The sequence below is a fragment of the Rhinolophus sinicus genome, linkage group LG05 (genome assembly GCF_036562045.2).
Source record: "Rhinolophus sinicus isolate RSC01 linkage group LG05, ASM3656204v1, whole genome shotgun sequence".
Classification (NCBI taxonomy): domain Eukaryota; kingdom Metazoa; phylum Chordata; class Mammalia; order Chiroptera; family Rhinolophidae; genus Rhinolophus; species Rhinolophus sinicus.
This window is the reverse complement of record NC_133755.1, coordinates 143,879,286-143,905,141: the sequence shown is the minus strand read 5'-3', so window position 1 is coordinate 143,905,141 and position 25,856 is coordinate 143,879,286. Positions and strand designations below refer to the sequence as shown.

The 25,856-nt window shown below is 34.1% G+C and overlaps 2 protein-coding genes across 4 annotated transcripts in view; one reads left to right on the top strand and one right to left on the bottom strand.

Moving 5' to 3' along the window:
* Positions 1-25,856, bottom strand: part of NT5DC1 (5'-nucleotidase domain containing 1) — a 125,086-nt gene that overhangs the window by 48,175 nt on the left and 51,055 nt on the right. The window lies entirely within an intron of this gene.
* COL10A1 (collagen type X alpha 1 chain) overlaps positions 24,831-25,856 on the top strand; it is a 35,263-nt gene continuing 34,237 nt past the window's right edge. Inside the window, exon 1 of the mRNA XM_019741342.2 lies at positions 24,831-25,097. The gene's annotated coding sequence lies outside the window, so the exon portion shown is untranslated. The remainder of the gene's footprint in view (positions 25,098-25,856) is intronic.

Sequence of the window (25,856 nt, the reverse complement as noted above, 5' to 3'; positions counted from 1 at the left end):
ATTGTTAGACCAATGCAAAAACATAAAAAAATGTTAAGGCGTTTGACTTACATTTAGGAAATAACAAATGTGATTTGGAAAATACAAATAATCTATCAATTAAAACTATAATTCTTAAAAGTTGTTGCTGGGTGACTTGAGGTCTAAGCCATCAAGGAAATCTGATGCTTATGGAATACATGATTGGCAAGGCAAGGGGAAACTGTCCTTTTGCGATACAACCTGACTTCTGAAGATGGTATGAGGTCAGGAGATCACAGGGATAAACAGATACTGTGTTTCCCCGAAAATAAGACCTAGCTGGACCATCAGCTCTAATGCGTCTTTTGGAGCAAAAATTAATATAAGACCTGGTATTACTTTACTATAATTTAAGAGCTGGTCTTATACAATATCATGTAATGTAATATAATATAATATAATATAATATAATATAATATAATATAATATAATACCGGGTCTTATATTAATTTTTGCTCCAGAAGACACATCGGAGCTGATTGTCTGGCTAGGCCTTATTTTCGGGGAACAGGGTACAAGTTTAGCCCCTTAACATCTGCACACTACCAACCACAGTCTTATAGTCAGTGTTCAAACAAATACTGGGTGAGTGAGTAGAAGGATGAATGAAGAAGTGACCAAAAAGCTTGTTATCAAATATGGTTAGAGAGTAGGAAATCTCTCCCCATCTCTACCTTCTGCTTTCCAAAATTATGGTTCAAAATAATTCCTGCCATTTTTTTCCCTAAAATTAGTACTAGGAATAAACCTTCTCTTTGGTCTTCAATCCCCATCCATGATGCCAGAGTCTTCCCTGTATACATTAAATTTGCTTAATCACTATTAGTTGCTATTGTTGATCTAAATCTACCTATACTTTCAATCTTAGTCAATGAATACATTGGGTTGATAAACAACAGTCAACTGTTTTCTAAAGACGTGGCTTCTTCAACTAGAAACGTTGTTCTGGAAGACATTCTGGTAGCCATCTCTCTAACCCCTCATTATGTACATTTGGAAAAGGAGGCAGGGAAATGTCAAAGCGATTTCAAATGTGGTCTATCTAAAGGCAGGATATTTGGATTATTGTTGATATTCCTGTAATAAACTATTCTTAAAAATGAATCTTTTAGGAATGATTTGGTCTCAATCTGGCTATGTCCAAACCGATCTAGTATACTACCACTACCTCTTTAATAGAAAAAATGTTAATGTAATAAAAACTTAAGGTAAACTTAATATAAATATACTCATAAAGTTTCCAGTATTTTGGACACTCAATAGTCTCCTGTTCTGCATAATTTTTACAGTGAAATCTTGGAATAAAATCTCAGTATAAGGAAAGCCATTTTCTAAGCAGCAGATATATTATTTCACTTACTAACACACATTTGTATCCTGTATTGAGTCTGTATTGTTTTATAGACATTTATTATCTTGACAGTTCAGTGAACAAGATAACTAAGAATGTCTTTTAATGATATAAAACATAGTGTGATATAGGCTGACCTGAGGCTGGAAAGCAAAACCACTCCGTGCTGCCAAATATAAGAGCAGGACATAGAAAGGCTAGGAGTGGTGAAGAGGAATGACGGGGAACTGAGATGATTTCAGGCTTGAAGAATTACAGTATATTGTCTAGATTTAAGTTTGGGGTTGAGATATTCCACAGTATCCATCCATGGCTTTTTGCTATTAGTAACTTTTAAAAAATGCTTGAATCAAAGTAATACATGCACACGGTAAAAGCACAGAGCCATTTGTTAACTCCTCTAAAAATTTACATTCACAATTCTAAATAATGTAATTATACTTAGAGTTCTGTTTGTAAGCTTTAAACAACATCTGACTTCTCACTAAGAAACGAGGATTTACTTAACATTACACTTTATTATCCTTCTCCCTCTTTTTTACAATTCATAGTTACATTTAGCTGTATTCTTTTACGGATCACTTTTAACTTTAAATAATGCACTTCAAACTCTATTTGTTGTTCCATCAATTTTTAACTCCCCACAAGATAAAATAGGCTATTACTGACTCTCTCTTTCCCACCAACTCTTGACCTTCTCTCTATATCCTAACTTCTGGCTGCCATCTTATTTTTTTCAAATGATCAATTAACCTTTCTGTCCTTTGTTTATAAGTTGTTTCTAAAAATTAAAGGCAAATAACCTGTGTTTACTATATGGTGACATATAAATATTATTCATAGCAGAAACAAGTAATGTGTTAGAATTACATTTCTATTTCCAGAGGTCCATTTTTATGACCTGTCATTCAAAAGAGTAGCATGTTACAAGAATAAAGGTCAAATCAATTTCTTTTTCTTAGTTTTTATAATTGCTCAAAATTATGCCACATTTTTATTGCATTGTGATTGGACCATGACATCACTGTACAACTTTTTATCTAGAGTTTCTAATTGCCTTTACTTTATTGTTCATCAAATCATCAAATTTTTATAGCAAAATTATGTTTGGGATCAACACATAAAAATAAAAAAAATAAATAAACTTTTAAAAATATTATTTTGTCTTTATACTTACAATCTTTTGCTTATATGTCCTTTAACTTAGCACAAAGATGAGATATATTCCATGTATATTAATGAGCTCCATTTATTTGGTATTTTCAGTTTATAAAATACCACTTACACATATTATTCACATATTATGTTATGCTCTCAATCCATGAAGGAGGTAATATCTGTTCCATTTCACAAATACAACAATTTAAGATTAGAGACCAAGAGATTTAGCCAAGATGAGACAGCAAGTTAAGTTGCAAGTTCCAGATTTGAAACCCAGTTTTTGTTTTTCAAAGGCCAGTATTCTTGGCTTCTACCCCAGCTGCCTAACACATGGGCTCTTTCTGCCTTTTGTTTACAGTAAAACATCATAATTTTTTTTTTAATTAGAGGTTTTGTTATCAATTACAGCACTCCTATGGAAAGCAACACAGTACTTTCACTCCTTATTAGTAGATGCTTTGGGAAAGGATTTTTGTAAATAAACAATGGAAAAGCTGGCAGAACTAGGAGAAAAACACAAATAAACCAAAAGGCCATTATACAAAGAGCTGCTACAGTAACACATTGAATAGTCAAGGAAGGCCAAAGATTCATATGCACTAGCTTTCTTAAGTAATACCCTAGAGTCTGTAAGGCACTGGGGTTATTATGTCCAACTTTAATAATGTAGTGTTCATATAAAAGGGGGGCATGATTCCAATCATAGTCTGATGAACGAAGTATATCTCACACAAACAGCTTCAAAGGAACAACTCTGGGTATTGACTCTAAAAGGTCAAGGGCAACAAGAGACCATCAGGAGGAGAACCGAGGTCTGGAGAAAAGGCTTTGTTAGGAAACGGGAAATCGAGCATAGAGAAGAAGGCTCATCTTAACAGTAGTATGAACACAAAGTAGCAGGTTTCTGCTTAACACCAGGAGGAATTCCTCACAGGAGATGTGCCCTCAGAAACAGAAACAAAATATTAGTGTTTGGACCAGGTGGATTCTGGTTAGTTGAGGCTTTATACTCTCAACACAGGTAGATAAGGCAAAACCTGAACATTCAATAACAAATTTCTGAATTTCATGTTACCTTTTATAGTATACACAAAATAAACATTCCTCAATGTTCTTCCAGATTTGATTTTTGACTTTACATCAAAAGGAAATAGTTCAGGAAAACAAGTTTTTGTTTTTTTGTTTTTTGTTTTAAAACAAGACCATCCTTAACTTGCATATTAACAGAAAGATGAAATCCAATTCAAGTAAGAAGAAATGTCCATTTCAAGTCTTCCATCTATATATGCTTAAACACTAGTGCCAATTTTCTCTATTTAAAATGATGTGCGAAATGAGTATAACTCTCTAAAACAGACATGCATTTTATAAGAATATTTGATTACATATAAAAAAAGGAATCACACTTTTTTATTCGTAATATTATCTGGTATTTACTGAGAGCTCATACATGTAAGGCACTGTGCTTAACACATTATACCCACTATCTCACTCATAACCTGACTTTATCCCACTTTTAAGTCTGAGGCAAATGAAGATATACAGGGGTTAATTAACTTGGCAAAGTCGTATACCGGTAGTTAAGTCTAAATTCACATCGATCTCATAAGTATCACACACTACCTACCTAATTAAGTGGATTGGAAGTCCACATGACATATTAATATGTTAACGATTATCAATTTTTATCTGAGTAATGGGCAAACAGAGGTTAATTAGATGGGTTTTAGAAGCCCAAATGCTCATCCTCATGTTTGTGGATAATTTCTACCTCATCTTTATTCTGTCAAAAGAAAGAAAAATGGCAATTAATGTGGCCCACAAGGAGCAAAACTGATTTGAATTTATCTGATAATGTTTCCTGCTCCCTTGCTGGTGAGGATATTAATAAACAAGGAGAACCTGGCAACCTGAAGGTTCAGGGAATACAAACATATATGTTTATGTATGTTTGTGTATATATATATATATATATATATATATATATATATATATATACACATTCTGAGTATCAATGTACACACCTTTAGGAGTACCATCTCAAAGTTTAGATGTTGATTCTAGAAACATATATAACCTACATTATTACACAAAAGATGTTCAGATAATTTTGTACACTATTTTTAGCAATAGGAGGATTTAGATAAACTATTTTCCTGCTGCACTTCATTCCATATACTTGGTGATATTGTGCACAGTGAATAATCGAGATGTGATTATTCTTATGTGTAATTAATCAAATACATAAAAATCGTTTTTAGTTACACAGTGATTGCTGAAGGCTATTTCATCTTATCAAGGAAGTATAAATCTGTCAGCAAATATTTATGAAGCATGTACTAAGTAGAAATCACTTGCACTTAAATCTTTCTCTTTCCTCTGCTTTCCTTTGATCTCCTCTCACCTTCCCCTTCCACTGAGCAATGGGAGCTATAACTCAGTAAGCACAGCAGGGTTCTTTGTTTACTCATGGTTAACATTTTTTCAAGACCTCAGATGCTCTGACTTGTTTTGTATCTTGAAGCAACAGTTCCTGGAGTCTGGGTCAGAGGTATAAATTCTTCCTAAACTACAGAAGGAAAGGGAGGAATTGTTTACTTGCGCAACATTTCTTTCTGTCTTTTATTTAAGATATTGACTTTCAGAGTTGCATAATGTTAAATGGGTAGAAGCACATATTACATTTTTAAAGAATGGTCTCTTCTTGTTATTAGCATTTCTTCACCCTCAGAACATTTAGCTCAGGAGTTCAGAGACTCAGGACCTGGCCCCAGTTCTAACACTAACTTTGGGGAAGTCACTTCAGACATCTGGGCCTCTGAAGAGTTGGAATTAGATAATTTCTCAAGTCCCTCCCAGCTCTGGAATTCTAGGATTTCCTTGTATTGATCTTTATAAATAGGGGTAACTACTAATGAGGACCATGCAGAGCCCCACACAGAAGCCATGCCAATGAAACCGTAAGAGCGAGTCTCTGGCACTTTCTCGGATTACTGAAATCCAGCAGACCTGTCACTTACTCCTCAGCAGAACGATTCTTTCCAGCCGTTTTACATACCACATGATTCTGGCAGTTCAGCTGTCAAGAATCCAGAGACCACTACATTTTTGGCAGCTTTGCAGGTCTAAAGTCCTTCCTGTTTGATTTTATTCAAACCCAATAAAGCAGAGACTTGTGCAAAAGTAGAAGTTTTCTGCATTGGGTGTTTACCCCTACAACCACTGTCATTTTTATTCCTCTTGACTTAAATTTAGCTGTGTACAAAGAGCAACCAATGGTGGGGTGGGGCATGGGGGTGGTGGGAGGTTATATGATTTGTTTTCTCAAGATATAATGCCACTAACTCCTTTATCCCACCTCCTGTCTCCCTCACTTCTCAACCATCATCCAAGTAACTATCCATATTTCCCCATCTTTCTACATCCACTGATAAAACAATTTATCTTCTCTTTCAAAGTAAGAACCATCAAAATTACTTCCTTGCATCATGTGGCAAAACCTCACTTTTCAAGGAAAACCCCAGTATTTCACATAATAAAAGAAAAAAAGAAAAAGACAACTTAAAAGAATACTGTTTTACCTCAGAGAATGCTGGCTTTCCCTTCTTGAAAATGTGGTGACAGGAAGAGAAGAAAATAAACATATACGGATTAGTTACTACATGCCAGGCACTTCATCTCATTTAATACCCACTATAACCTCTGTGACAGATAATGCTATACCCAGGATACCGCTGAAAAAGAGCCCTGAGGTTGACGGAGGCATGAAATTCTTTGCACATATTTAAACAGAGCCTATGCAGTTTCCATTATACCACACTGTTCCCATTACTCTGCCATTATCTGAAAACTACTAAAACAAACATATATTTCATTTCTCCATTGAAATCAGTTTTAAAATCTTGTTTTAACAAAAGTGCCTCAGCAATTCAACAGGGAAAGGAAAAAAATCTTCTCAAAATTACATACATGCAGCACAGTATACAATAAAATAATTACGTACTTCCTTTGAATGGATGCTAATAGCACTTAACATTTAACTAAATAATTGCTGCCTACCATTACTTCATTTGCCCTGCCTTCTGCATGTGAATGGATTTTTGTATCCATCTCCTATTAAGGATACAGTTCTATTAAAATCATTTTCTTCACCCTCAGAACATTTTACCATAGCCAACTATAAATATTTACTCTCACTTGACAAGCAAGAGCCCTTTTAAAAGAGAGAAAAACAGACTGCATAGCTGGTTTAAACTTTTGAACTTTATTTCATCCTCAAGAACTATAGAGAACCAGCAGCATAAGTCATAAGCCTAAGTCTATGTCAAGTATGTTCATTCATGTGTTCTCCTTGATGTAAAAAGAACTCTGAATTACTTGTGCAAAATGCTTAGAAATAAGATAGGGAGATATGTAAAGAACAAACATCACAACCGAGAATATCGGAGTAAAATGTCAATACTGGGGAGACAAGTGCAAACAGATAGCAATACTGCAACTATATGTGTTACCAATTGGATTCTGAGCTTGCTGGCACTCAAAATCAGGAAAAAATATATAGCATATAGACACAATCAATTACACAATTCTAATGATCTATGAGAGAAGTTCTAGTTAACTAATCAAGGTAAAGTTTTTACCACAATTTACACCTACAATAAAATTCTAAAGAGTGAAACTAAAAAAGAGAGCAAAATTAAAGGAGAAAGGTATTCCTAAATATCCCATTTCAACCAGTTTCAATAAATCTTTGGAAAAATCAGTTGTAATGATGAGCAAATTGAAAGGTGAACACTTGGATATAAATTGAGCATACGCTGGGCTATAAGTTCTAGAATGTATAAGGTCTGTTTTAATACAGTAAACTTCTAATGTATGAATCAATGTTATGTTAATGTTTTCTTTATCCATTGCAATTACAAACTTAGACTTCATACTTAAAAATGATGGAGATGCTTAATTAATTTTAAACAAAAACAAAATGAAAAACAAGATATTAGTGATGAAGTGGGCCTTATGCCCTTATTTCAGAAATTGCACACGACTCTTTAAAGACATTATTGTTAAGAAATGTTCACGTACCTAGAAGCACATAAACTATAAATCTGTACTTCGCTGAAATATCGTAAAATAAACATTCATGCAACGACTGTCCAGGTTAAAAAGTAGAACTTTTCTAGGACCCCAAAAGCCCGCCAACACCACTGGTCAAAGGTAACGACTGTCCTGATATTTACAGTACTCACATGCTTGCTTTTCTGGTTTACCACTTAATTATGTTCTAGTTTATCACACTCTAAATTTATTATATAAATTGAGTCACAGAGCATATACTTCTTGTGTCAGGCTTTTCCTCTCATTATGCTTTTTAAGATTCATTCATATTGTTGACAGATTGTTCGTTTTCACTAGAAAATAGAACCCCACTGTATATGATATGTAACTTATCAACTGCACTATAGATGAACATTTTTGGGGTTGTCTCTAATCTAGCGCTATTGTGAATGCCAATAAGAACATTCTGTAGGTTATATACTGCGTCACGGAATGGCTGAATCATGGAAAATGCTTCAACTTGACAGGATTACACCTAATAATTTCCACAACTAGCTCAACCAATTTACACTCCCACCAGCAGTTTGGAGGGTTCACATTGCTCACCAACTGTTGATATCACCAGACTCTAATTCTAGCCATTCCAACGGGCATATAGTTGTATCTTATTGAGATTTTAATTACCATTTTCCTGATTGCTAATGAGAATAAGCACATTTTTCATATTAATAGACAGTTACATTTCCTTGTTTGTGAACTGCCTGTCGTTTGCTCATTTTCCTATGTTGATGTCTTCCTGTTACTGATTTATAGAACTTCTTTATACTTTTGGTTATAAATCCTTTAACGGTTATATGTGTTTCAAATATCTTCTCCTATACCATAGCTTGCCTCTTCATTCTCTTAATGACTTTTTTTATGAACAGAGATATTTTTAATGACTGTGAAACACACATTTTTTTTTTAAAGATTAGATATTTGTATCCTATTTAAGAAATCTTTCACTATCTTAAGGCCATGAATATCTTGGTATTTTCTTCTGAAAAGCTTTATTGGTTTGTCTTTTACATTTATGTGTGCAATTCATGTGGAATTAATTTTTGTGTATGATGTGGAGTGGGAATCAAGTATTATAATTTTCCATATGGATACCCAACTGTCATTTATGACAGACAGTCCTTTCCCCGTTGCTCTGCTGTACCTACTTCACCAAGCATTTGTCTGTATGTGCATGAATTTGTTTCTGGGAATCTCTGGTACACTGATCTGTCTGCTCTTGCATCAAAGTTGCATTGTCTTAATGATTGTAACGTTACAATGAGTCTTGATGTCTTGTAGAACAGGCCTTCTTACCTTGTTCTTATTCAAGAGTGCCTTGGCTCTTCATGGCACTTTGTATTTCTGTATAAATTTTAGCATCAGCTTTAGTTCTAGTTAACAAAAAACGTGTTAAAATTTTGATTGAAATGGCACTGAATTTATATGATTAGTTTGAAGAGATGACACCTTTAAAATATTGAGTCTTCTAATCCATGAATATGATATAGCTGTCCAATTATATAGGTGTTCTTTTATTTTTCTCTCAATAATATTTTATAGTTTTCTGTATAAAGAGCATGCAACAGTTTCTGTGAATTTATCCCTAGGTATTTGATATTTTGTGATGCTACTGCAAATGGTATTTTAAAAATTTTAATTTCCGATTGTGCTGAGATCTTGATATACAATTCATTTTTATATAATATAATGAATAAAAGGGTAATAGAAAGCCTCCTTTCTAATTCTCAGTCTCAAAGAGAACACTTTCACCAAGAGCATGAAGTTTGGGAGATATTCTGTAATGACATTTAAAGAGTTCTTCTATTCCTGGTTTCCTAGGATTTTTAAAAATTATGAATGGATGCGGAGTTTTACTAACTGGGTTTTTCTGAGTCTGCTGACACTCTATTCTCCTTTAATATGCTGACGTCATGAATTAAATTATTCTAATGTTAAATCAATCTTGTATTCTGGAGGAGAATAACTTTTATGTATTTTTATATACTCTTTTTATATATTCTGAGTTTGCTAATAATTTATAAGATTCTTTTATATCTATACTACATGTTTTTTAAATAGTAGTTTTGGTACTTAATGTTTATATTTATCTGATATTTCTGAAGTTATTAATATTTTTTAATTATTATGGAAATTTTCAGACATATACAGGTAGAAAGGATGGTATAATAAACTGTTGTACCCAGCACTCAACTTTAAGTTATCAATCTTTTCATCTATATATCTCTCCTATATAATCTGTTGGATTATCAAAAAGTAAATTCAAGCATTTTAAATTTAGCAAAGAAATTCGTATGTATTAATAACTAGAAAATGTAAGTTATAAAGGAGAAGAAAGCTCATGAATATATTTTTAACTCACTTTCTAATAAAACAGATGGAAGCCATTTATAATATTTAGTGAGTGGTGAGCTTCAATCACAGTCTAGATCTTACAGTGGCGCCTGTCTTTGGATATATTCTATCTATTCTATCCAGTTTCTCCCTTAAAGTCTATTAGGCCCATGGATGAAAACACAGTTACCTTGTTTCCCCAAAAATAAGCCTAGCCAGACCATCAGCTCTAATGCGTCTTTTGGAGCAAAAATTAATATAAGACCTGGCCTTATTTTACTATAAGACCCACTATAACATAACAAACATAACATAACATAACATAACATAACATAACATAACATAACACCGGGTATAATATAATATAATATAATATAATATAATATAATATAATATAATACTGGGTCTTACATTAATTTTTGCTCCAAAAGACGCACTAGAGCTGACTGTCAAGCTAGGTCTTATTTTCGGGGAAACAGGGTAATTGAAAAGTATGTCATGAATGTTATAAACACAAGAGAAACAGCAAAGGAATATAATCTGAGGCTAAACTTAAGTATTCATATTCAGAACTTGTTGGAAATGAAAAGTTCATGTAATAAAAGACTTAACTTTTACAGTCAGGCATGGACTCCTTCTATCAGACTGAGACTCTCTACTGAGTATTTATACTGAAACTACTCTGCATACTATAATAAAAACTGCACTGTAAATGGAAACTTCAGATTTTAGTTGTAGTCCTCTAGACATTTCGTAAGCACACATGGGTCCCAGTATTGAATTCAGGAAGATAAGGAACTGTACCAAACTTATATCTGAAGTTTCCATTAACTTTCTATGGGGAAAGGAAAAGGTGTTAAAAAAGTTAAATATGAAAAATGTAAAATACAAAAAGCAGTTTGTACTGTCTATCGGTTTACTACCCAGTTACTACAGAGAGGTGCATGACATTTGCTAATACTCAACTCTTTCAATTTTTTGTTTATAAACTTTCTTTTTAATATTTCAATATTTCTGAAATAAAATTGAAAACAAATGTGGGGAAAAAGTTTGGTTAAGATTTTAAATTAAATTGAAAGTATTAGCTGAAGGAAATTTGTATATTACATAAGAAGGTTTCACTATTCTGTTTTTATTTTGTATGTCATTACTTAAAGTTTAAAGCCCTAAAAAGCATTGACAGTTTTATACAATTCAGAGAATCGACCATTTATGAGTTGACAGGGAGAGAAAAAAAAGTATTAGAACCATTGAAGCAAACCAGAAAGACAACCAATGAAGGCTGACTGGGATTTCTGACTTTTCTCAAGTGTTGTGAATGGCTCACGCACATCTACCATTCCCATCAGCTGTGACACTTAGTAAGTTGAGAACAGTTAATGGGAGTGGGGGAGCTTTATTCTGTACAATATGTACATTCTCTTATGCAAACACACTTTTAAACATATCTTATGATGTCTTTTTAAAAACAACTTCATCATACAAATTAAACACACATACACGTTAACTATTAAATTCCCATTTTTAGAAACTTTTTGGGGTTTCCATTCTCAGAAAGTAGCAGGTGAAAGATGGAAGTTTATAGACAGAAAGGTGGGGTTGGGGCTCCCGGTTAAAATGGAAAGAATAAAAAATGCTGAAGATAGGAATGGTTTGAATTAGTCTTTGCCAGAACATAAATTCCAAGGATGAGGTGGTAAAAAGCAGCATCTGATATTCTAACCCCAGATTTTCCAAGCTAAGAAAAAACACGCTGTGTCTCAGCTTACCAAAACCTAGGTAGCTCTTTTCAGTATAGACAATTCCTCTTTGCCCAGAAACTGTGTACATGTTATTTTCTTTGGCTGTTTGTAAGCCATGTACTCACAAGGCTGCCAATGGTGTCTTCCTTATATTTTAAGCTCTCGTGGGCTTGAATGTCATCATAGATTTTTTTTCTGCATAATAACTGGCATGCCCCATGTATCACAATGCTGATGATGAGGCCATTACATCTTATGTCTCCAAAAGTCATGTCAGGATATGTAATAGGTAAGTCATACAAAGAGTTAAGATCTTGATTACGCTCTACTTCTAAATCAACTGTGGCAATCTCAGCCTCATTCTCCATTTCAGTTTCTTTAAATTTCCTTTTCTAAAAGTTTACTATTTATGAGAGCTATTATACATTTGCTACTATAACTATTTCTAAAAATACCATTCCCAAAGTATATTACTAAACAGCTACAAAAGTTCCCAGTCACAATGTTGATCTTAAGATCTCAAAAGGATTTTTAGATATCTATACAGAGCAAAATACATCACTAAAATATAAAGGTAAGTATCTTTATTTAAAAAGTCAAAATAGCCCCAAAGGTATAATTCTGATTTAAATAACCACTTTAAATCTTTAATAATTCCAGTTCTGTTTTGATTATAAATTTATGTCAAGAAACCAAATTTGAAGCCAAAATATCTAGTTTAGAATGTGTTCTGTTCAAAGTACACCATGTCTTAACTTTTTTATGTGAATTAAATTATGGTTATTATTTCTCTGTTATAACAAATATCTTTCTCCAGAGGAGAGATACCACTTTTCTGTTCTTGTGATTACATGCATATTTCCAAAAAGAAATCCCAAGATTACTACTAAGATGTATTAAAAACATTAAGTGCTTAAGAAATTCATTAATAGTATAGTAAACTCAACAGCAAAAGATAAGCTGCATCTTATCACACTTCATCGTGAAAGAGCTGTCATTTTTATCATGTTATAACTGCACTAGAATAATGTTTAGTATACAGATCTAAGCGGATTCTAACATATATAATTTTCCTATAAGTATTTCTTAAGAAAATATCCAAGGAAGAATAAATATAGAGCTCTGATTCTGTTAACTTCTAAAGCTTAAGAATACAAATGATGGCCCCCCCAAAAAAAGGTCTGCTTAAAAAAACAACAAAAAAAACCACCTCCAGCGTATTATTTTAGTTTAAAAAAACTAAGTAAAAACTAAAAATAATAGAATATTATAGAATACAGTATACTATACTAAATTAATTTTCCTATAACATATCAGAGTGATTTTGATGATTAGTTTAAAAAAAAGGCAGAAACCATGGAAAAGTTGCAAAAAATAGCACAGATGAGAAGGAGAAAATTCTCTTCTTTCACTAAGCTTTCTGTGCTTAAATCTATAAAATTATTGCTCTTCCTTAAAACACTGTAAATTCTGCAAATGCTTATTCATTAGACAACTCCTACCCAATTTAACAAGAAAATTAATTGTAGGTTTCACCACAAACACTGAGCAGGTACTTTCTAAGAATTTATATACTCTGCAACTGAGTATCTTTATTTAATAGAAAAACTTTAGGCAGAATATGGAGTAACTGAAAAATCAATGAGCAAGCTGTGCTTCTGGTCTGGATAAAGGAGGATATGGAAACCTTCACTCCTGCTGAAAGCACAATAAATCCACAGATAAACCTCAACAACACATTTCTTTAAAACCATAGAAGAGCTGTGAACACAGTGAAATGTGAAAGAATTGAACAGGAAGAGGCCATTTTCATATCTTGGACCAGTCACTCAGCTTGGAGAAGCGAGCTCACCAGAGAAGGACAATCTGCCAGGAAAAAGAATACCAGACAGACTCTGAATTTATCTGCGGGCTCACTTGTTGGATTTAAATCTGGAGGAGCTCCAAAGGCAAAGATAATCCTCTCTGCTAAGTCACTGTCCCACACGTGGGAATTTCAAGAATCAGCAGAGGCTGGGTATAGGATACGTGAACTAGCTCACCTGTGGCAGAACATTGGAGGAAAAGGGTCAGGCACAATTGAAGCTGATAAGATAATGTCGGCTACAATTTTTAAAAGCTACCATAGCTAAGTGTGGTATACTGTGTCAGTCTGAAATAGCTGAGAGCACTGGACAAAAAAGGGATCTTTGCACTCACTCACAAGGTTTTCCCACAGGCCTCTGCCAGGTAAAGTCAGTCCTCAATGTTGTTGATAGGTTCTGCGACTTTAAGTGAAATGACATATAACTAAACCAATTTTACAATAGGTTCATAGATATAAACAAAGAGTTAAGTTCCTATGGCATCTCATCAAGTATATAACGAAACTATGTTGAACAAAACGACGTTACTCGAGGACAGGCTAGGGTAGAGGGGGAGACTTGAGAGAGACCCCATTGGTGGTGCAGATGTGCAGAAGGTGACAGGGAAGGAGAGGTAAGAATGCTGAAAAATGTCTAAGATCCAGGTGCACAGAGCCTCCCCAAGACTGAAGCTGAGCAAGAACAACAGATAACCAACCACATGCCACCTCCACCTCCAAACATAACCCTAGCACAATGTGCTAAGCAACAGCAGTCTTCTCCTGGGGAAAGAGTATGAGTGTGGAAATATATTCTCTTTGTGGTGCAGGTGTGCAGGGACAGCTGAAAGCTGAGGGTGGAGCAGTAATACTGACGAAACCCCTCCAGCACAGCAGATCTATGTACTGGCAATGGCAGCCCAGTGCTAGAGGAACTGGAAGCCTGTGGTCCACTGAAGGTAGCAATACCCCAATCCAGCTCAGCTTCTGAATAGATTGATTCAATCCCACACTCTAATAACCCAATAGAAGAGGGGATCCCATTTTGAGGCACAAATACTATTTACCTTAGTCTCTAATGTTCACACAACATCTACCATTCAGTCAAAAATTACAAGACTCATACATGAAACAAACAAAAATGCTCCAGGCAATACCACTGTTAAGAAACAAGGCAATCAAGAGAACCAGACTCAAAGATGATCCAATGTTGGAACTATCAGATAGAGACTTAAAAATAACTGGGATCAAAGTATTAAAAGGTAAACAACATGAATGAACAGACAGGAGATTTCAGAGGCGAAATGGAAACTATGGAAATGTTAGAAATTAAAAAAAAACAATATCAGAGCTTTTCACAAAGATGGCGCCAAAAGCAAAGAAGAAAGTCCTTGCCCCTCCCAAAGCTGAAGCCAAAGAAAAGGCTTTGAAGGCAAAGAAAGCAGTCCTGAAAGGTGTCCACAGCCAAAAAAAGGAAGATCCACACATTACCCAACTCCCAAAGGCCCAAGTCACTGCAGCTGCAAAGGCAGCCTAAATATCCTCAGAAGAGTGCCCCCAGGAGAAACAAGCTTGACCATTATGTCATCATCAAGTTCCATGATTACCAGTCAGCCATGAAGAAGACAGATGACATTGTGGCTGTTAAGGCCAATAGGCTATGAAGAAGCTCTATGACATTGACGTGGCCATGGTCAACACCCTGATCAAGCCTGATGGAGAAAAGAAGGCTCCTGACTATAATGCTTTGGATTTTGCCAACACAATTGGGATCATCTAAACTGAGTACAGCTGGCTAATTCTAAATATAAAAATTTTTCATTGTTATGGGTATGTTTCTTTATGTTGATTTCTGGTTGGGCTGGAGGGAGGCCATACTGTTGTATATACACAATAAATAACAGGGTTTGGGCAAGAAAAAACACACGACAGTATCAGAGATGAAAAATTCCATTGGTGGACTCATCAGCTTCTGATACCTCTAAGGAAATATCAATGAACTTGAAGAAAGGTCATAGAATTTACCCAAACTGAAACACAAAAAGAAAAAAAATACTGTGGAGGAAGAGGGAACAGAGCATCCAAAAGCTGTAGGAAAATTATCAGATGGTCTAAATTGCATGTAACTGGAGTCTCAGAAAAAGGAGACAGAGAAACAATGGTACAGAAGAAATACTTAAAGATGTAATGACCAATAATTTTCAAAAAAAAAAAAAGGAAAGATATCAAACACAGACCCAAGAAACTCAGAGAACCCCAAGTGAGCTAAATACTCAATATCTAGCACATCACAGTCAAACTGTTAAAAAAACAAATATAAAGAGAGGATCATGGAGGCAGCAGAAGAAAAAAATATGTAATATAAAATAACTGCCTTTCTAAAATTAATCTGTAGGGTCAGAACAGTGACAGAAATAATATCATTGGTTTCCTGGTGTGGGAAGGTGGAGGTTGAGAGGATTGATTCCAAAGGAAAATAAAGAAACCTTCTGGAAATGTTCTATATCCTGATTGTGGTGGCAGTCATACAAGTGTATATATGTATAAGAACTCATCAAATTGTACACAAAATATGTACATTTTATTGAGTATAAATTATACCTCAATAGTTAAATTTGTAAAGTCTATAAACTAAACTGATTCCTTAATGTTTCAAACAATGAATAGATAATCCTGCTCATGGAAATAATCTATATCCCTTATGATTATGGTGGTCATTCAACGATCTGACCATTGGGAGATCAAAACAGTTTATTGTAAAATACAACTTTTTTAGATGTATCTTTAAAACTACAGAAAACCTATGTTACTCTAACATGGCCTATGTAGAGAATACAATAATATTAATAATCCAGTTAGACTGAATTAACCATGCTTTATGTTACCAGTGGGTTGCAAAGCAGGTGGTAGAATTGGTGACCAAATCCTTCAAAATGGAGTATAACAAATGCCAAATACAAATAAAAAAAGTTATGGGAGCTAGAAGCAGTCCAAAATTTATCTGGATAAAAATTCAAGATGGCTTTCATTAAAGACAAAACAACTTATTGAAAATCGTGAAGGGAAGAAGCCAGAATTCTCTAGTCTCTATTCTTATACAAGTTATTTTTCATTACTTTTATTATGAAAGCAAGCAAGAATAGGGACTGCTTTATTCACTTAACATTTATACTCCAAAGTTTATTATTGGTGGTGAAAAATATATCCAATCTAGTCACGGGCATGATTTGAGTTGAATATTTCATTGAGTGTGCTTATCATGCTTTGCCTCAGGAGACAGGGATAAAATTAACATGAGAAGAGTCCTAATATTATAGTAGGGTCAAAGCAGTCAATCTGTAATGTTTCTTATAGTAAAATTCCAAATAAGTATATTCTTTCCCATTCTAAGCAGGGGAGTTTAACTCCGTTTCCCTAAATCACTGAGCTGGCCTCAGTGATTTGCTTCGAAAGAACAAAGTATGAAATGGAGAAAAATAATGACTTTACAGTAGTGAAACCTTGCAAATGCTATGTTGGTTAGGTAATCAAGGTTAATATCACCAGTGATACTACACTGATAGCATATATCCCTGATACCTTGTGATGAGAATACGTTTCCCCTCTGTGAGAGTCTTCCTCCAAACCCACAACTCCAGTGTAGTCACAGGAAAAACATCAGACAAACCCACATGGAAGGCCATTTTGACAAATACTTGGCAAGTACTCTTTTAAGATTGTCAAGGTCATGGGAAATAAGGAAAGACTTAGAAAACATCACAGACCAAAGGAGACCAATACTAAGGCATGATGACTAAATGCAACGTGGTATCCTGGGTAGAATCCTGTAATAGAAAAAGGATACTGGTGGAACCCAAATCCAGTCTGGAGTTTAGTTCATAGTAATGTATCAATGGTGGTTTCTCAGTTTTCACAAATGTGTCATGGCAATGTAAGATGTTAACACTGAAGAAACTGGATAAAGGGTATACAGGATATCTCCATATTATGTCTGTTACTTATCTGTAAACCCAGGAATTATCTAAAACAAAAAATTTATAAATCAGCAATAAATAACTCATAAAAAAAAGTAGTATGTCTAGGAAAAGAGAAGGCCAAGGGGATCCCCTCACCTGTGTCTGGTTGTATGGAGCACACATGCCCTCGCACATTGTTCCTGTCACTGTTGCTTGGATGGAACACTCCATGTGAATGAAGCTGACTGTTCAGACTGCCTGTCTGCTCATAACATATCACTAGAATATTCTTTTCTACTGTCCAAAAATCACCCAGGTAGAAGACACCTTCCATGTTTCCATTATTTCACCACATGACCCAACCAGGTAGGTACAGGTATTTCAGTTTCAGGTTGTTGAAGCCAAATGTACCAATTTCTTCCCCCCCCACCCCTTTTTTTTTAAGTTTTAATTTTGTAGCCCTTTAAAACAAAATTTTGACAGCCTCGATGTGTATTTCAAGTGAGTGGTAAAGAGCAGCCTCCAACACAATTAACACAGTCAGTTTATCATTCAGATGGACACTGTAGGCGCTATGGTTTTGACACTTACATAGTGTTTTAGTTATTTTCAGTATATATTGTGTTTAATTTATTCAGATGATGAACTACTGAAAGAAGATAGGAAGCATAAGATCACAAATTTTGAACTTTAGCAAATTATAGAAGAATGTAAAAATTACTAATTCTACAGGTTCACCCCAACATAATTTTATCTGTGAATTGCATTCATTGGAATAAATGTCTTATATAACAAATCAAGGTATCTCTGGTATTTTGCAAAAAAAATGTTAAAAAAAACAATATAAAGATGATTGTATCCTAACTGGTTATCCACACCTGCCATGAGAGATTGGGCTTGCAAGTAGAATCCTGAAACATTCTTTCTTATCTCATCATTTAGAAACCAAAAAGGAACAAAGAAAGTAGATTTTCCTACAGGGCAAAGTGCAAGAATTCCATACATCGAGATGAAAATAGTTGTTGACTATTTTTGATGCCTTAGCACATAAAGAAATACAAAACTTAAAAATGTCTCAACAAATAATTTTTTGTTATGTAACTGAACAGAATGTATGACCTGTTAAATAAAAAATATGGAAAAATTTTCTGATAAAGTATAAATATTACTAAGGATTATATTAAAATGAGCTTATAATATAAGCTTTAATAATGTATGGATACAATTTTTAACTTAAAATGACAAAATAATTTGCAAAATACAAAATAACAAAATAATTTGGAAAATTTCTATGAAGGAATCATTGAATTTATGAAAGGGTTCACAAATTTACAAAAGGTTAGGAAATGTCTAAATGTTTAACTAGCTCAATTACCTTGATTTGCAGATGGAAAAAATTGAAGTCCAACATGTTCAAATTCATACAGGATTTGGGTGAAAGTGACAGTGTTAGGGCAAGAACCTAGTTCTCTTTCTTCCTCACAATCTTTCCAGGACATAACTTCTCCTGTAAGATAGCGTCAGCCTTCATCTGGTTGGCTATCAACAAAATCCTCACCACTAAACAAAGCAAGTCAGAAAACTCTCACCCTTGGATTTCTCTGTATGTAGGAAATGGATTTAAAGGCAGCTCTTGAAGCACATCTCATCTCATCAAAACACAGACTTAGAAATTACACGTTCATACGAATTATTGTCCCAAGGCTGCTCATGGCACCCTAACTACCTAACACAGCCCTACTGTTCCTACAGTGGGAGGAAAACTAAAAACTTAAGAGTTCTGGAATAATCTTACAATAAAAAGGAGAATAGAAAACAGCAGAGGAAAGCAGAGGGGTACAGAGGATCTGTAAGGGAAAATATAATCAAATCAAATGTAGAATAATCTGTCTTGCTTTTTCTTCCTGTCATGTCCCTTCTCTATTCCAGGTCCCCCCCACCCCCCCAAAGCTAGTTCTCAAGTTATATATTATGATTTAAAATAGTATTTTGTAAATACAGGTCTGAAATCTGATTATTATGATAACAATCATCTTTACCACCACTAATGCTTGCACAGCATGACTTGTTTTAGAAAGTATATTCCAAATTTCTGACAACCAAAGTATAAATGACCTTTTGGAACACTGTCTATTTGTAATTCCTGGTCTCAAACCCATTTCACAAAACAATGTTCTTCCAAGCCAGAGCAAAAAAACACACATTTATTTGATTTTCTGACTTGTATTCTTTGTAAAATAATAATCTTGGCAAATAATTAACAAACAAATGATTAAAACATTAAAATATGCAAAACCATAACAGTGGTGACAATTATACCAATAGTTCATTCACACATTTATTAATTTGTTCAGTAATTGCTTATTGAACACCTAATATGGGTCAAGTAATGTGCTGGGGATGAAATAAAAAGATGAATGTTCACCAGTTTTAGGGATAAGCCAGTAGAGAGAGAGAGAGATCTGTGAATCCAAGTCCAAAGAAGAGTGGTAGGGTAATCACAGGCTAAAATGAAGGCACAGAGGATGGAGGGTGGGGGGGGTCAATCAGAATCACGTGGGACAGAAGAGATGTCAGGAAAAGGCTCAGGGAGGGGGTGACCCTTGAGCTGGAGTGTGAAAGGTAAGTTGGCTTCGGCAGATAATGAGGATGGGATACGTGGGGGTGGCGGTGGGAAGCACAAGATCTTCAAGCTGATCCACTGAGGTATGATACACGATGAAGCACATGGGAAACAGCAAACAAACCATCTGGTACGGCTGGATTTTGGGCAAGTAAGGTACAGAAACAATACCTCATTCTTCAGGGCTTAGCTATCGCTGAGAAATACACCTCTATCCACAAACAGTTCTTAATTGTTTCTGAACACAGATGCTTTTCAGATTCTAAACATAACTTAAAAACAAACAAACAAAAAAAACCCAATACGCAAAGTGTACTGACCACTTAGAATGAGTCAGGCAGTTTATATACATTTCTCATTTAACATTCTCAACAACCCTAGAAATAGGAATGATTATTTGTTTCTGAACATAGACCCTTTTCAGAATTTAAAGACAACAACAAAACCAATAACTACAGTATATTTATTACTATGAATTAAGTACTACACATACATTTATTTAATTGTGTATTTGCAACAATTGTAGGAATAGGAATTATTTCTATCAGATAACAGCAGCTAGGTAATTTACTCCCAAGTACACCAATTATGTGGCTTCAAACTCAGTTTAACTTAAGCCTGTCCTCTTGGAACCCTCTTTTGAATTAAAAAAGTACATTTATACACCATTATTTTCTTCTCATTCAGATCACACCCCACTCACGGGTGGGAGCCTGAGATAATCTCTTTTGATTCCACATCCTCCTCTAACTACCACTCCCTTTCTCTCTCCACTTCACAGCAAAACCAATGGCCATAGTCACTTCCTCACTTCCCATTCTCCTTTCAAACTAGCGTTCTTAGAAGAGAGGAAGAATTTGTTGTGGACAATGGCAGCTGCAGCCTCCACACTGCTATTCCAATGGCCAACTAATGAACTGGCCACATATTACCTGACAGCTCAGAATGTTGTTACTTTTTCTTCTTAGCGCCAGGACACCATCCTCCCTTAATTTTATTGTTTTCCTCTTCTCCTTGTCTTACCTGACCTTCTCAATTCCTCCTCTGCCAGAAGGAACTCTAAAGTTGAATTGTCCCTCTCTCAGCCACGGGTTTTTCTTCCCTTCCCTTTGTGGAGTCCAGTACCATGTATGTGCTAATAATCAAGAGATTTTTATCTCTAATCCATATTTTTACCTCTAATCTATCTGTACAACATCTACTCTAGGACACCAAATGGCTATCTCAAACTTAACACAACTTAATAAAACTCATTTCTCATGCTTTGTCCTTTTTAAAAAAATTTCCAATGAAAAGAATAAAACTTAGCACACAGCAGGTGTGCTTCCCCATAGCAAAAGAGGTAATGCATTGCTACATATATTTGATCAATATGCAATATGAATAGCTCAAAACTCCAAAAGCCTTCTTTGGATATATACCTTCCTACCATATATTCTTTCCTATAGTACTTAGGGTGACTATCATGATATTCAAGGTAATTACTTTGCTTATTGTACTTATAAAAGTGGAAATTTAATAAGCAATGGATTATATATATATATGTATATATATATAATCCATTGCTTATTAAAGGTATGTATATATATATATAATCCTAAACTGGCCATATATATATAATCTTAAACTGGAATTTGGAACATGTTTTTATTTTTAAAATGTTGCGGAAATTGATCTCCTGCTGCTGACAGTAGAGGACTATGCAATTCTAACCAAGAGGGTAACTAGAAAAATTGGACAAAGTTTTAAATATATAAGCTTAAAAGCACTGGGGAGCCAAAGTCAATGAAAATTTAAGGGGAAAAGATGAGGAAACCCAGAGAGGTGAGCCTAAAATCTGGCTCCTCTTCCTGGAATTAGGAGCAATGTGAATCCAAAAGAGGTAAATGAAATCCTAGGAAACCTCAAACAGCTTGGAGCAGTCCAGTGACTGCCAAGATAGGTTACAGGCTAACAAACCCTCTATGAGTTATGTGGCCACCTAAAGGGCTACACCAAAGGAGTAAGTGTGAAGTAGACATAATACAGTTCTTAAAGGCCTGAAGCACAACTTCAAATCATTTCCATCTTTGAAAAATGAATTAAAGATGATCCAGGATTGCTAGTGCCCTGGCTGCTTGCCAGAAGCAAAGGTTAAGTTCTCTCTGTAGAAATTTAGGCCTCAAAATTTTTCTGTAACTGTTAAACTAAACAATAGCTGATATTAATTTAAAAACACACTATCAGATACATAAAGAGGCAAAATAACATGAAAACAAAATAAAATAAAAAAACCAGGAGGGAAAAATAGGTGATAGAAACAGATCCACAGGGTCTCCTATGACATGATGAGACAGACTTAAAAAAATACCAAAAAAAAAAAACACTCTGCATTAATAAATGCAAGGAGCTACAAAATAAAAATCAAGATTTTGTCAGAGAACTGGAAAATATAAAATGAACTAAATGGAATTCTAGATCTGGATATAGTAACCATAATTAAGAGTTTAAATGAATAGGTTTAAAAGACGATTAGACACAGCTAAAGAGAGAATTAGAAAAGAGGTCAGAAGTCATATAAGAAAACTGATGGAACAAAGAAGAGAAACTATTGAGAGGAGAGTAACAGATAAAAAGGATCAGTAAATATGTACTGTAAAATATGTATAACTGAAATTCCAAAAAGAGAGAAGAAAAAGGGAAGAAACAATATTTTTTAGAGACAATGGCTCAGAGTTTTCCAAAAATCAATCAATGGTATTAAGCCCTGCAAATCCCAAATGGGATTAAGAAAAAGAAAACTATACAAAGAGACATCATAATAAAAGACTGAAAAACCAAAGACAGAAAGTTTTCACAGTCATCTGAACAAAACAGATTACCCTTTAAAGAACAATTAGACTGACAACTGACTTCTCAACATAAAACAAGAGAAAACAGAAGATACTACAGAAAATAACCAATAATCTAGACTTCTATCTCTACATAAAATATCCTTAAAGAATGAAGGTAAATATAAACATTTTCAGAAAACAAACACCAAATACACAGAGTCATTTTTTAATATTTCAGTTGAGCTAAATAATCGTATCTCTTCATCACAACTTGGGGGTTATGCAATGTAATTACTGAACGGCCATATGTATTGGCTTTTCTAAGACACTAAGGACAATATTGTTTAAAAACAATCCAAATCAATTTAGAAACTGATGGGAGGTAGAAGGGTTAAGAAAAGAAGGAAAGACCAACACTCATCAACTTATAAAATGTTTTAATTTAATTAAACTCATTAGAATTAATCTGTCAAAATGATTTCTTTTTATCTTAGAAAAATTTTCTATTTGAACTAATTTATAAATACTTTAAAAGTAAAAAGTATATCACTTTATATCTGATGCATTTTATTAAACATACACAAATCATTGGTGATAAAAGCCTAAAAAAGATGATTCTTACTAAAGCAGTTAATTGCATACTCTGAATAGTCTGGATGTGGTTTAATTTTCTGATGACAAGAAATATTTCTTAACCATTTTTATAACTCCTATAGCATGCCTAGCATATAACTTTGCACATAGTAGGCACCCCAAAATAATTTACTTAATAAGCAAAATTCTGAAAGACAAGAAAGGCAAGATACTTCATCAGCTCAATTCCAAATGAGAATAATTTTTCCTCATTTCAAGGTTGGTAAATGAAATTATTCTCATTTCAAGCTTAGAACTAATTTCAGTCCTTTCATCTTTAAATAGAAACCACTCTAGGAAATTGACTTCAGGGTATCATTTTCATTTTTTAATATATATTTAAGTAACTATTAGATACAAGATGAAAGGAAGTCTCTGAAAATTTAGAAGTTTCTCATGGATTTAGATTATAACCAAATTACTTTCCACATATATTACTGACCTGGTTTTAAGAGTGTTTTCTATTTATCAGCATGTACAAAAGGCCACCAGTGCTTTGTGCACTTTAAGGAGCATAAAGAAAATACTGGCTATAGCTGTGGCAACAAAGATCCAGTAACTTGGTAAATTAATTATTTACATGTCAAGAAAATCAGATAGTCATGATGGTGAAAAAGAGTCCCCAATAATTATGACATGCTACAATTCACAGTACTTTTTGACTCGGGGGGAAATAAAGGACAAAGGAATGGGTGGAAAAATAAATAATCATATATGTAGTAATTGTCAAATCTGGGTAATTAGGAAAAAGCATGTGAGCCAAAAAAACAAAAAAAAACCACAATAGGACTGATGAATTGGTACGAAGTCTCTTTTTTCTCTTTACAGAAAAAGGTTATATTTATTTTTCAGTAGGAATAAATATCCAACTGAGTCAATTTTAAAAGGAATCAGAGAATAAAAATCAATAAATCTAGAAAAAAGTCACATTTAACTGTATTTTTTCAAATACAGCTTTTCCCAAAAGAATAGCATAAGAAGCTCGTCTTCTGTGTAACTCCCTAACATTGCTGTTTAGGTAGATACAAAGTATTTTTCCTTCTAAAATGCACCATCATTTAGATTTATGAGTTAAAACTACCGAAGGATTTGTTTTGTGAGCCATCCCAATGCAAGTGTTCGTGCCAAGGTGTCATTCCATTCTTGCATTAACACATGGGATCAAATAAATGGAATTCCCCAATCCCCATCCACGTCTCAAAAAGTCACTGACTGCTGGAAAACAACAGAAATTTATTTTCTTCTGGAAGTGAATCAGAAGGCAGATCATCATTTGGTAGCCAGCATATGATTCAGCAGAGCTTTGTATAAAAAAAATATAAAGTTCAAAAACGACCCCAAAAGGGCTCTGGAAGTAGTAGACTGTCTTTACCCTTCCTGGAATCACTACCGGCAGCATCTATGAACTTCTGACAGTGTGTAACTGAAGAATCCACCAGGATGACAAAGTAGTGACTTTTAAAGAGCAGCCAACAACAAGCACTTAGGGACACTTTCAGCAAATACAGGTAGGAGAAATGCAAACGTATGACAATAGGTTTATATGGCCAATAATGTGATTAAGTGAAACATAGGGCATGAACATGGGTTGTGACTATTTAAACAATTTCTCAGAAGATAATAAAATGTATTTACAGAAAATGATATTTTTCTGTGTCTCATAAGATTGCTATGTTTGTAGCTTTTTGTCTTCACTAAGCAAAGGTTAAATAAAAAGCAAATTATTTAAAAACAATGTATTTTTTTCCTAAATTTGAAGAGATGTTGGAATAGGTAATTTAAACAGGAGGAAAGGATCCATGTAGATGCATAGAACTAACATTAGAGTTTGAAATTTCATCTATCTTCAAATGATCATCTTATAAGTACTCCCAGATCTGCACTCATTTTTATAATACTAACCACCTCCCAACAATGAGACATAATCGGTACTGTTAATTACAGTTATTATGTAATTAAACACTAGAGCAATCTGTATTTATTATAGCTATTAAACTAGAAAGTTCTTGGGAGTTTAGATGAATTGCCTTCTTTTGAGCTCAAGCTGCCAACAGGTGATGCTTTTTTCTCTCTATAAAGGGAGTGTCAAATAGAAGACGGGCAGAAGAAAAGACTGGAAAGAAAAGTACAAAAAAAATTAATTGAAATGTTTTTCATTTTTCTGAATGTTCTTGTAACACTTGTAAGGCATTTTGTTTTCATACTTTAAGAATGCTGTACATCTTTTAGTAGTGTAAAAAATGGACAAATCAAGGGCCCCAGGGTTT